This window comes from Mizuhopecten yessoensis, unplaced genomic scaffold (assembly GCF_002113885.1).
Source record: "Mizuhopecten yessoensis strain PY_sf001 unplaced genomic scaffold, ASM211388v2 scaffold4823, whole genome shotgun sequence".
Classification (NCBI taxonomy): domain Eukaryota; kingdom Metazoa; phylum Mollusca; class Bivalvia; order Pectinida; family Pectinidae; genus Mizuhopecten; species Mizuhopecten yessoensis.
Window position 1 is genome coordinate 384,221 of NW_018405739.1, and position 13,955 is coordinate 398,175.

The 13,955-nt window shown below is 34.6% G+C and overlaps 1 pseudogene; it reads left to right on the forward strand.

Moving 5' to 3' along the window:
* LOC110449841 overlaps positions 1-2,591 on the forward strand; it is a 6,499-nt pseudogene extending 3,908 nt beyond the window's left edge.
* Positions 2,592-13,955: the final 11,364 nt, after the last annotated feature.

Here is a 13,955-nt window from a genome sequence, read left to right on the forward strand (position 1 = left end):
TCTCTCTCTCTCTCTCTCTCTCTCTGTCTTCCTTGAGGGGAGTACCTTCCACAGAATTTAAATTAGTTGTATGATAGACAATTATTTTGCTAATTTTAAGTTGATATGAAAATTTAAAAGAATTGGAACAACTAAAAACTGGAAATGATTTTAAGATTGAACAAAATCAACATCTTTTCTACATATACTAGTATAAATAATAAAAAAGGATTAAATGTCCATGTGAAGTAAGTAAATATAGAATAAATATAAATAAAGTATATATATATGTTTATCATATTCAGTGTTGACATAATCTCTTGTTAAAACAAACATTCAATCCTTAATGAATATCCTTCATCTATTCTTGAACAGGTTCGTCAATTCTTTTTTGTATTACGGTTTGTCGCTGAACATCCGATCTTTTGGAGGGAACCCCTATGTTAACTTCAGTATCGCAGGGGCTGTGGAGATCCCCGGCAATGTACTTTGCATCATGTTCCTTAATAGACTGGGGCGTCGACTGCCCCTAATGGGCGCAATGACAATGAGTGGCATAGCATGTGTCATTTCCGGTATTATACCAAATGGTAAGTTTTCTTCTGTTATTAAGATGCGTTTAACACGACAATCAATAATACTAGGGAATACTGTGTCGAAAAAGCCGTCGATTGAATACAAAATCCATAAAACTGGACAAAATATGGTCAAAGGAAAGATTAACATTAAAAGTATACAAGGAATATCATTGGGAATAGCACGTCTCTAAATTGAAAGCCAGACAACGGAAACTCCTCCACAGTCTTCATGAACCGGCATCTCTCGAAACCTTTTGTTATAATTTTGTCTACAAAAATCGACCTCTATCACGGAAACCATGATGTTCCAATCAAGCCCTTGACATAAAATTAGCTTCAATATGTTATCACTATAGATAGGAGAAGCATGGGTGTTACTATCAAGAAATGGCATGGCTCGTCTTTTAATGACCAAAGCTTTTAATAAGATGCAAATTAAAAGAAAAGAAAAATCTATTGAATAAATTCTGGCTTACAAACTTAAATTTGGTTGTAATAATCTATAACAACTCGTAAATGTGTTTGATTAATTGATGTTCAATATACATCACTACCTTATTTCAGAATTAAAAGTCAACAAATACTCTTAAAAGGCATCATAATAAAACCTATTTGTTTAGTCTGTATAACTTTCGATACACTTTCAGTGTATATTTCGATAGTTGTCAATAGGAATTTCGATAAGGTTGTTGTCGTTATATTTTAGTGTATATTCTGTCAATTTTTATTCTTTGCTATATTAGCATTGTATATATATTCCACTTCATAGTGTTTTAATCCTAAGTCCTAAGTAATTCTTGCGTGATATACAAGTATTCATTCACTATTCATTCACTATTTACTATGTCTTTTATTTACCTATTTTGAATACTACTTATCTGTGATCACATTTAATGCTTTTCATATATTAACACCATTTTTATATATATATCCCGGGGGCCTTTGTAGGTGGGGGACTCCCAATCATGTGATGATTATAACTGTTTTATTATTAATATATGTGATTATCTCCCTTTACTTGTAATATAATATGTTATTGTTATTTTTACATATGTTTGTCTCAATAATAGCTCTCAAGAGCTAATGTTCCTTGTTTACCTGTATGCGACGTTAAAGAAAGTTTCTTGTATCTTGTAAACTGTCGGTAAACAGTCCTAATCATTTACGTTACTGACCATCTCCCTGTTGCATGTACCATAACAAAATCTTATATAGTCGGGTCTTATTTCAATGACATAATTGTATTGTTCGATTACCGTTGTGTCATTTATATATTTCATTCTTCTACAAATTTGGTAACGGCCAAAGTCGCCTTTACCTTGATAGGGAAATTTGGAATATCTATATCATATGGTATCATTTATTTGATGTCAGCCGAGGTGTTCCCTACAGTGGTCAGGTAGGAATTATTTCTTTATAGGAACTGTACTAACAACTTTGTTTCTCTAATATGATATACTATTTATCATATATTGAATTTTTGTACTGCATTGTCTTTGTAAAGATAGATATTAGAGATATCTCAGTTAATTTGATGTATGTATATATGATATCATAAATATTTAGGGTGGTCGGGTTGTGCAGTGGTGAGAGAAAGCGCTTTACTGAAAGCAAGCCTGGGTTCAATTTCCTGATCGCACGTGAAAAGGTATTGGTTCATCAGCCCGACCACGTGCGTTTCTCTCAGTGTATCGCGATGTACTCCCTGATCATAACACTTCATCCATTCAGGCCAACTAAAGAGATTGATATAAGTTGAAAAACCTGTTTCGTGTGAATGTAAATGAACACAGTTTCTAATTACACGTTTCCCATAGAAATGCCGGTATGGGCGTATCCTCCATGTGTGCTCGTATCGGGGGTATGCTGGCCCCACAAATACTGGAGTAGCAACACGTCTGGGGTCCTTTGCCGATGTTGCTTTTCGGAAGTATGGCTGCGGTTGCAGGATGCATTGCTTTGTTTCTACCGGAAACCACAGGGAGACAACTACCACAAACCATCGAGGAAGCGTTGAGTAACAGATCAAAGTAAGAATTAATTAGTCTGTATGCATCTCTTTTTCCATTAAATGGTGTTTCATATGACGAATCTTCATTGAAGTTTAAAATAATCTTCTTATTATTTTTTATTTTTTTAAATGATATGACATGAGTTAGTCTTTTAGAATTGTCTATGAAAACAAAATGAACCCAGGTATGTGGTTCACGTAACGTATATCAACGCTCTCGATTTCAATCTTATTTATATATATGTATACTTTGTTATAAAAAAACCTTTTGTTGACTTTGGCATACACAATATTGTTTCCTATATTAATTATCTCGAGCGCTCGACATATTGTCTCGATCCCACAATATAAATTCTCGAGCAGACGACTTATTATCTCAAGCGCTCGGGATAATAAGTCTTGCGCTCGAGCATTGTCAAGCGCTCGAGATGATTAATGCAGAAAATAATATTATGCATGTCCTAAATGTACCAACGTATCATAATGATATATAATTATCTAATTGAATAAAAGTATGTCAACATTGTAAAGACCAGTGTGTTTTTAACATTTTTTTTCCATTTATGGTTTTCTTATGAGGACTCTTCAAAAACGATCATGATAATCCCTTATTAATTTTTTTAATTTTAAAGAGAAATTGCAAATATGACATCAGTGAGTCTTTTGGAATTGTCTATGAAACCAGAATGAACCCCGGCAAGTGGTTCACGTAACTTCTAAATGACCATAGCTGTTGATAGGACGTTAAACAATTTTAAACCAATAAACCAAACTTAAAGTGTATAAGTAAAACCCCAAAACAAACAAGTGTGTTCGTTATGTTTATCGTGAGGCTACCATTGCTATAAATGGTTCATACATTGTTCGTAGGTCAGTGAGGAGGAAGACAGAAGAGGTAACTCCATCGACGAGTGGAGTATAAGAGGCTCACAACCCAACAACGGCAACAATGTCTTTTACTAGCATAATAAACAATATCAGCAAATTAAATATTGCAAGAAGTTATCATATTGATACATTGTATTTATTATCGCTAGTTAGCTGTACTTTGTAGGTGTAGGTGCAGAAAGTGAACTTCAAAATAACGCACGTTTTATTTCTTTCAAATTGCAAAATGGAACAAAAAATCTTTCACACTGACATAAATATCGCACACAGCGAATTACAAAGTCTTTTAAGAAACCTTTAACACTGAAAATATTTCACATACAGATACTGACAAATAGTATACCTAATTCTCCAGGATATTACAAGACCTTTCATATTGATATACATATCACAAACAACCGCTCTCCAGGATATAACATGACCTTACATATTGACACATATCATAACAGCAACTCTCAAAGATATTACATGACCTTATATATTGACACACATATCACATACAACCGCTCTCAAAGATATTACATGACCTTACATATTGACAAACATATCACCTACAGTCGCTCTTCAATATATTACATGACCTTACATATTGACACACATATCAGATACGGCCACTCTCCAAGATATTACATGACCTTACATATTGACATATATATCAAATACAACCGCTTTCCAAGATATTACATGACCTTACATATTGACACAGATATCACATACAACCGCTCTCAAAGATTACATATTGACATATATATCAAATACAACCGCTTTCCAAGATCTTACATGACCTTATACATTGAAACACATATCACATACAACCACTCTCCAAGATATTACATTACCTTATACATTGACACACATATCACATAAAACCGCTCTCCAAGATATGACATGACCTTACATATTGACATATATATCACATACAGTCGCCCTCCAAGATATTACATAACCTTACATATTGACACACATATCACATAAAACCGCTCTCCAAGATATGACATGACCTTACATATTGACACATATCACATCCAGCCACTCTCAAATACTGTACATGGCCTAACATATTGACACACATATCACATACCACCGCTCTCAAAGATATTAAATGACCTTATACATTGACACACATATCACATAAAACCGCTCTCCAAGATATGACATGACCTTACATATTGACACATATCACATCCAGCCACTCTCAAATACTGTACATGGCCTAACATATTGACACACATATCATAACAACCACTCTCCAAGATATTACATGCCCTTATATATTGACACACATATCATAACAACTGCTCTCCAAGATATTACATAACCTTACATATTGACACACATATCACATAAAACCGCTCTCCAAGATATGACATGACCTTACATATTGACACAGATATCACATACAACCGCTCTTAAAGATATTACATGACCTTATATATTGACATACATATGGCATACAACCGCTCTTCAAGATATAACCTGACCTTACATATTGACAAACATATCACCTACAGTCGCTCTTCAATATATCACATGACCTTACATATTGACACATATCACATACAGCCACTCTCAAATACTGTACATGGCCTAACATATTGTCACACATATCAAATACAGACACTCCAAAAATTTTACATGACCTTACATATTGAGAAACATATCACCTACAGTCGCTCTTCAATATATCACATGACCTTACATATTGACACACATATCACATAAAACCGCTCTCCAAGATATGACATGACCTTACATATTGACACACATATCAAATACAGCCACTACAAAAATTTTACATGACCTTACATATTACACACATATCACATACAACCGCTCTTAAAGATATTACATGACCTTACATATTGACAAACATATCAAGTACAACCGCTCTCAAAGATATTACATGACCTTACATATTGACACACATATCACATACAGCCGCTCTCGAAGATATTACATGGACCTTTCATATTGACACACATATCACATACAGCCACTCTCAAATACTGTACATGGCCTAACATATTGACACACTATTGACAAACATATCACCTACAGTCGCTCTCCAATATATTACATGACCTTACATATTGACACACAACATATTGACACACATATCATAACAACCACTCTACAAGATATTACATGACCTTACATATTTACACACATATCACATACAGCCGCTCTCGAAGATATTACATGGACCTTTCATATTGACACACATATCACATACAACCGCTCTCCAAATTATTACATGACCTTACATATTGACATACATATCATAACAACCGCTCTCAAAGATATTACATAACCTTATATATTGACATACATATGGTATACAACCGCTCTCCAAGATATTACATGGCCCTATATATTGACACACATATTATAACAACCGCTCTCCAAGATATTATATGACCTTATATATTGACATACATATCATAACAACCGCTCTCAAAGATATTACATAACCTTATATATTGACATACATATCATAACAACCGCTCTCAAAGATATTACATAACCTTATATATTGACATTCATATGGTATACAACCGCTCTCCAAGATATTACATAACCTTATATATTGACATACATATCATAACAACCGCTCTCAAAGATATTACATGACCTTACATATTTACACACATATCACATACAGCCGCTCTCGAAGATATTACATGGACCTTACATATTGACAGACATATCACATACAACCGCGCTTCAAGATATTACATGACCTTACACATTGACACACATATCACATACAGCCCCTCTCCAAGATATTACATGGACCTTACATATTGACAGACATATCACATACAACCGCTCTTCAAGATAGTACATGACCTTACATATTGACACACAACATATTGACACACATATCATAACAACCGCTCTCCAAGATCTTATATGACCTTATATATTGACACACATATCATAACAACCACTCTACAAGATATTACATGACCTTACATATTTACACACATATCACATACAGCCGCTCTCGAAGATATTACATGGACCTTTCATATTGACACACATATCACATACAGCCATTCTCCAAGATATTACATGGACCTTACATATCGACAGACATATCACATATAACCGCTCTTAAAGATATTACATGACCTTACATATTTACACACATATCACATACAGCCGCTCTCGAAGATATTACATGGACCTTACATATCGACAGAAATATCACATATAACCGCTCTTCAAGATATTACATGACCTTACAGATTGACACACATATCACATACAGCCTCTCTCCAAGATATTACATGGACCTTACATATTGACAGACATATCACATACAACCGCTCTTCAAGATATTACATGACCTGACATATTGACACACATATCACATACAGCCATTCTCCAAGATATTACATGGACCTTACATATCGACAGACATATCACATACAACCGCTCTTCAAGATATTACATGACCTTACAGATTGACACACATATCACATACAGCCACTCTCAAATACTGTACATGGCCTAACATATTGTCACACATATCAAATACAGACACTCCAAAAATTTTACATGACCTTGCATATTACACACATATCACATACAACCGCTCTCCAAATTATTACATGACCTTACATATTGACATACATATCATAACAACCGCTCTCCAAGATATTATATGACCTTATATATTGACATACATATCGCATATTACCGCTCTTAAAGATATTACATGACCTTACATATTGACAAATATATCAAGTACAACCGCTCTCAAAGATTACATATTGACATATATATCACATACAACCGCTTTCGCTCCAAGATATTACATGACCTTACATATTTACACACATATCACATACAGCCGCTCTCGAAGATATTACATGGACCTTACATATTGACAGACATATCACATACAACCGCGCTTCAAGATATTACATGACCTTACATATTTACACACATATCACATACAGCCGCTCTCGAAGATATTACATGGACCTTACATATCGACAGAAATATCACATATAACCGCTCTTCAAGATATTACATGACCTTACACATTGACACACATATCACATACAGCCCCTCTCCAAGATATTACATGGACCTTACATATTGACAGACATATCACATACAACCGCTCTTCAAGATAGTACATGACCTTACATATTGACACACACATCACATACAGCCACTCTCCAAGATATTACATGGACCTTACATATCGACAGACATATCACATATAACCGCTCTTCAAGATATTACATGACCTTACATATTGACACACATATCACATACAACCACTCTCCAAGATATTAAATGACCTTACATATTGACATATATATCACATACAACCGCTCTCCAAATTTACATATTGACACACATATCAGATACAGCCACTCTCCAATATACTACATGAGCTTACATATTGACACACATATCACTTACAACCGCTCTCCAAATTTACATATTGACACACATATCAGATACAGCCATTCTCCAAGATATTACATGGACCTTATATATTGACACACATATCAGATACAGCCATTCTCCAAGATATTACATGGACCTTACATATTGACACACATATCACATACAACCGCTCTCCAAATTATTACATGACCTTACATATTGACACACATATCACATACAGCCGCTCTCGAAGATATTACATGGACCTTACATATTGACACACATATCACATACAGCCGCTCTCGAAGATATTACATGGACCTTACATATTGACACACATATCACATACAGCCGCTCTCGAAGATATTATTATATTAATTTTATTGGAACTAGGGAGGTTCAACTATCAGTTGACACAGGTAATGAGAACCTCTCAGTAAACATACGTCAGTCGCTTTCTTATCATAATATTTGATATAAATACGATACACACTGGCAACCTGTTGCACCTATATCTGTTACATCTGACCTCAACTTTACAATTACGGATTCAATATTGCTCTTTATGAAAACAGTATTCCTGGAAGTACTCGGGGCTTTAAATTAAATTAAGTATTATGCTTGTGAAAAGAATTGCCTTATTACTGAATTATAGGCAAAACCCGTTAGATTGGAATAATAAGTAGACCTTGAAGATTGGCGTGCAAAAAGGTTGGATTCCCTTGGAAAATTGACGGTACAATATAATGCGAAATATTATCATAACGAGTTACTTTTACCTTATTCGTATGAAGATATGTTCCTGAGTGTTAAGCTCAAAAAAGTATGTTAAAACTCAGACTAAATAATCAATTTATTGATATACAATACTGTTTGTTTTCTTTACCATCGACTAAACTTGAGATCTAACTTACCATTCAGCTGAGTCCATTGTCAACATACATCTCTTTAAGACGAAGTCGTTGTTTACATACAGTCGTCCATCGTCTTATGTTGCAATCAAGCTGCATACAGTCAACCCCCGTTATATCGAAGTCGTTGCTTACATACAGTCGTCCATCGTCTTATGTTGCAATCAAGCTACATACAGTCAAACCCCGTTATTTCGAAGTCGTTGTTTTTATGCAATCGTACCCTTTTTAATAGGAAAACAATAATGGTGTAAAGAAACGTTTCTATAAACGATATTTGAAGTTTGTATACATCATTTAAAAAGTAAATGTATATGCTTTCCATACGTTTGAATTAGTTAGAAATGTTGGTTTGAAATATATAGCAATGTGTTACCGCTACTTAAATGTTTTAAAGTTTTTTTGATGTAGTACATATTTTTTTTATATTCCGAACCAACTTTTTAAACAATATTAATTCAGTTAAGGATGGCTGTCCTGTAAATCAAAGGCATGCCCTTCAACTAGGGCAACCCGTACTACGTTTTGTATTTTTTTTGCCCTGTCTGAGATGATGCTTAAACGAATGAATATATACACGCCGATATATTTACACGGGGAACTGTGAGAGGAGTAAAACCATTTTGTCACTTATGGCTTTCAAAGTAGAACCATTAAACTTGGGTAAATGCGTACCTGAGTGCTGAAGTAATTAAGGTAATTTTCTCTATTAAGACAGCCAGCACACATTATAGCGTTCGGGATAATAAAATCTGACGGATTATTGGTTTAAAGATATAAATAACATAAACAGGTATTCCCGACAACAACAAAATAACAATATTGATTTCGCATACAAATCATACACAATTATTTTACACTGTTATTTATGTATTCACACATACAGATACATGTTTTATGGACAAAGGTAATTATTAAAACTTGACTTTTAGAATAACTTTTATTGCAGTCGACGTCGTATGTCTGATTGACAAACATAAATAACATTGACCTAAAAAAAACACAGTGTCTGCTATAGGGCAGAAAAAATCCGCAGGTTTTTAACACACACAATACCGCTTCTGTTGATAAGTCGGTAAAGCCCAAGTATGCTGTTGTGTTTGTCAGCTTTTCGTTTTTAACCCGACCAAAGGAAAGCCATATAGAAATACCATGTTATTTGATGTATTAAGCTTACACCACTTTCAATCTGTTCCTCCGGTGTCCACTTGCTTTGTCACCCACATACGTGACGTACACGGAATATGTAAGGCATATCAACAGTATTTATGGAGACCTGGTTCACATTTTACATCTGGCACACAAGATGTTATGCAGATATAAGCACGGGTAATATGTTAACACATTGACAAATGCGATATACATTAAGTTAAGTAGGTTGTTTTTACTCCAGCTCATGGTATAGTTAATATGTTACAAGGCTGGGTTAGCTTCACAGGTCTCACCGTTCTCAACATAGACTAGCAATCTTGATGTACAAGCTTATTTTTCATCACATAAACGCCAGTTGGAAGATTCAAGGTAAGTGCTTTCACTGATTTAATGTTACTGTACCGTAACAAACAAAAACGTGCTCAACAATCGAATATTTCCTCCAGATAACCTATTACCTATTCACTTCCGCATCGCAACATTTTGCTTTCATTTTGTTGTAGAAGTTACCGATGTTTCTTATTTAGTAATGGTACATATCAATGTGTTATATTTTGTATTGAATTTGAGTTTGGATTGCGTCCTTGTGTGTAGAGGTTTTGTTACAGTATCTATCTATACCTGTATTATCCTATATGTATTTACTCCAGTAACTTTTTTGTTTTTTATAAACATAAACAACCAGTGATCAACAAAGTTTGTATACGTAATTACACTTGATTAGGTTAACGCGACTGATTAACACAATGTCATAGATGACCTCAAGGTAGATATTGGTATCATGAAACATACCGTGATTTGAAAATAAATGAGCAGATGTCATTCTGGCCTTAACAAGTTTAAATGGTATTACCAAATATTAAAAAGTTACTTCTACTTAAGTATATAGTGCGTTACATATAGAATATTTCACCCCCTTGGGGGTGAGATAGGGGAATCTCAACCCGAGGGGGAAGATTCTTAAGTTGCCAAACACGAGGCTTTGCCGAGTGTTTGGCAACTGAAGAATCTTTTCCCGAGGGTTTAGATTCCTCTATCTTACCAACAAGGGGGTGAATGATTCTTTTTCTCTTACCCTGTTCTTCCAATGTGTATCATATACACAATGTAATGACAACGTTACATGCTAAATTCAGGGTTGACGTGTCGTTGATGGATTGTTGACGTGACGTCATTGTATTGTTGAAGTGACGTCATACCATTGTTATAAATAGGGGAATCCCCCCGTCTCAACCCTAGGGCGGAGACAGATAAATCTAGCACCGGCAAAACGGGAGATAAATCTGTCAGGTGTGGGAGAAAAGTTTATCTTAGTGTGGTTATGGATGACCCTTTCCTTTTAATATATCATTGATATTTTGACCTTGAATGACAAGATGTTCTAGAAATACTTTTAATCTACCCTCCAAAATGTGAAATAAAATATACAACTTGATCCTCCTTTCTGTCTTTAGTATTACAACCACATAAAACATGTCATATATGTTCAACTCAGTGTTAAAATGTAAACAAAACAGTAGTTAGAGCATCATAATATGTTAAAGAAGGGGGGTGATCAATGGAAAGACATACACGGATGCCATTGATAATAGGTCCAGACGTCTCGGAAAGATAACCTTCGCCTGCTTGATGGACGACTCGTTCCATGTAAAACAAGTACAAATCAGCGTCGCGTTCTCACAGGGATATCCGAGGAAGTGACAACAAAACCACAAGGCACACTGTAGAGCGTTCTCGTCAATATTCATGTGGCATAAGGAAATAGAATAGTTCCAATGAAATTATGATGGCTACCTTAAACCTTGTCCATAGTCTTTATTGTCCAATATCTGTCGAGACTATTGGTAGATAGTTTGTGTGTCAGCATTCGAAATTTTTCACGGAAATCGTGATATTCGGAGCAAGCCCGTGAATAAAAAGAAGCTACGACGATTTGAAACGGCATAGGTATGGTTTCCATCTGAAATATAACTAACAGGAAAATAGAATTAACGAAACATGTTAATAAAATTTATCAGAAATACGAGAGGGATTGGATTTCGCTTGTTAATTAAAATAAATCAAAAACTGTATTCGCTGATCCTCATGCTCCCTGAAAGGTTTTTTCTTTCTAATAAATGGACTGAACAGGGGAGATAACCATCATTGCAGCGCTAGCAAATCATGGTCATTGTAAAGTACCCTATCGAACCTTAAGAATATTACTCTAAGGCATTTGTATGGAATGAATGACACATTCAACACATCCGAAGTGTGTGGAAGAAGTCTCACCTCACGCAAGTACATCTGAACACCTATTCCCAGATGGTATCGCTATATGATATCCATTTCAATCACATTTTATTTTAAATCCTTATGATACCTGAAACTTATAGTGTTTTTTCCTTATTATAACCGTGTTGCGATAAGTGTATACACGATGTGTTACAAAATAGTCGTTTAATTATCTTATATTATTTAGAATACAAACATATTTTTAGATAAGTGAATTTTTACCTAGAAGAGTGAATGATTTCTACATGTATCGAGCAGTTTGTATGGCTAACATTACTTCTGATCAACTGATGCACTTGTAGTATCACGAGAATCACATATACTAATCGTCACTTATTTATTATAGAAGCCGTGATTGTGATACAACACGTAAGCAAACACAATGAAACCAATTACTGCATTTTAACTTTTCTACGTAAATAAACCAGTATATTGTCCAGTGTTTTACAGTGTGTGTTGCATAATGTTGCATACTTTTTGTCCTAATATATTCATGTTAACTTTATTCAACGGTGAAGAAAATAAACAGTGAAAAAGTGAAAAAGGTTTAACAATTATATGCTTTATCTTTGAATAAATATAAATAATTCCTGTTATTAGCTCTGATATGTGTTCCGTTAATCCTAGTGATGGCCTTTTAGTCAAGACAAATAAGTCTTACCTGTCAGATTTTCACCGAATCCTGAACTTTTGAGTGAGATGTTTGTATCTGTCGCCAACTTACACCACTGAGTGTCTTCGGGCAGTACATAGTTAAGTTGTTTGCCAATTAATATTCAATACGAAGACATTTTACAAAACGTATAACAAGAAATTGATCGGTATTTATCTATATAACACAATACCAACATTTGTGTAGGATCACATGGTATTATTATATGAAGAATTTCGCATTCCCACAATAGAAAATGACTCAAATTCAGCCTGAGTTGTACAGCGTTTATTAATGATATATTGTCTTAATATGTATGCCTATTCATCAACTAAGGAAGTTTGCATGAATTGACAAAATATAACAAGAAATGTTGAAGACAATACCGTCGTGTATTTACTGTATTGTCATTATGTTATCAAGTAATGCTAAGATGAATAATGATAAAATAAAAATGATCCTAACAAGAACAATGTGTGTTTTAAACACGTTTTTAACCTCGTGCTAGTACTATAACAAAGCTTTAACCTCGTACTAGTACTATAACAAAGCTTTAACCTCGTTAATTTAACTGTAAATTCGTTTATACAAACTTTGTAGCCCTTTATCTCAGCATGCTACTGGCCAAATATCATTACCCTGGGCATTTTGGTTATTCAGAAGAAGTTGTTGAAACTTTTTAAACATAATTGACCCCTGTGACCTTGAATATGGGTGAAGGTCATTCATTTGAACAAACTTTGTAGCCCTTCATCTCAGCTAGCTACTGGACAAATATCATCACCCTGGGCATTTTGGTTATTCAGTAGAAGTTGTTTAATGTGTTAAACATATTTGACCCCTGTGACCTTGAATATGGGTGAAGGTCATTTATTTGAACAAACTTGGTAGCCCTTCATCTCAGCTAGCTACTGGCCAAATATCATCACCCAGGGCATTTTGGTTATTCAGAAGAAGTTGTTTAACGTTTTAAACATATTTGACCCCTGTGACCTTGAATATGGGTAAAGGTCATTCGTTTAAACAAACTTTGTAGCCCTTTATCTCAGCATGCTACTGGCCAAATATCATTACCCTGGGCATTTTGGTTATTCAGAAGA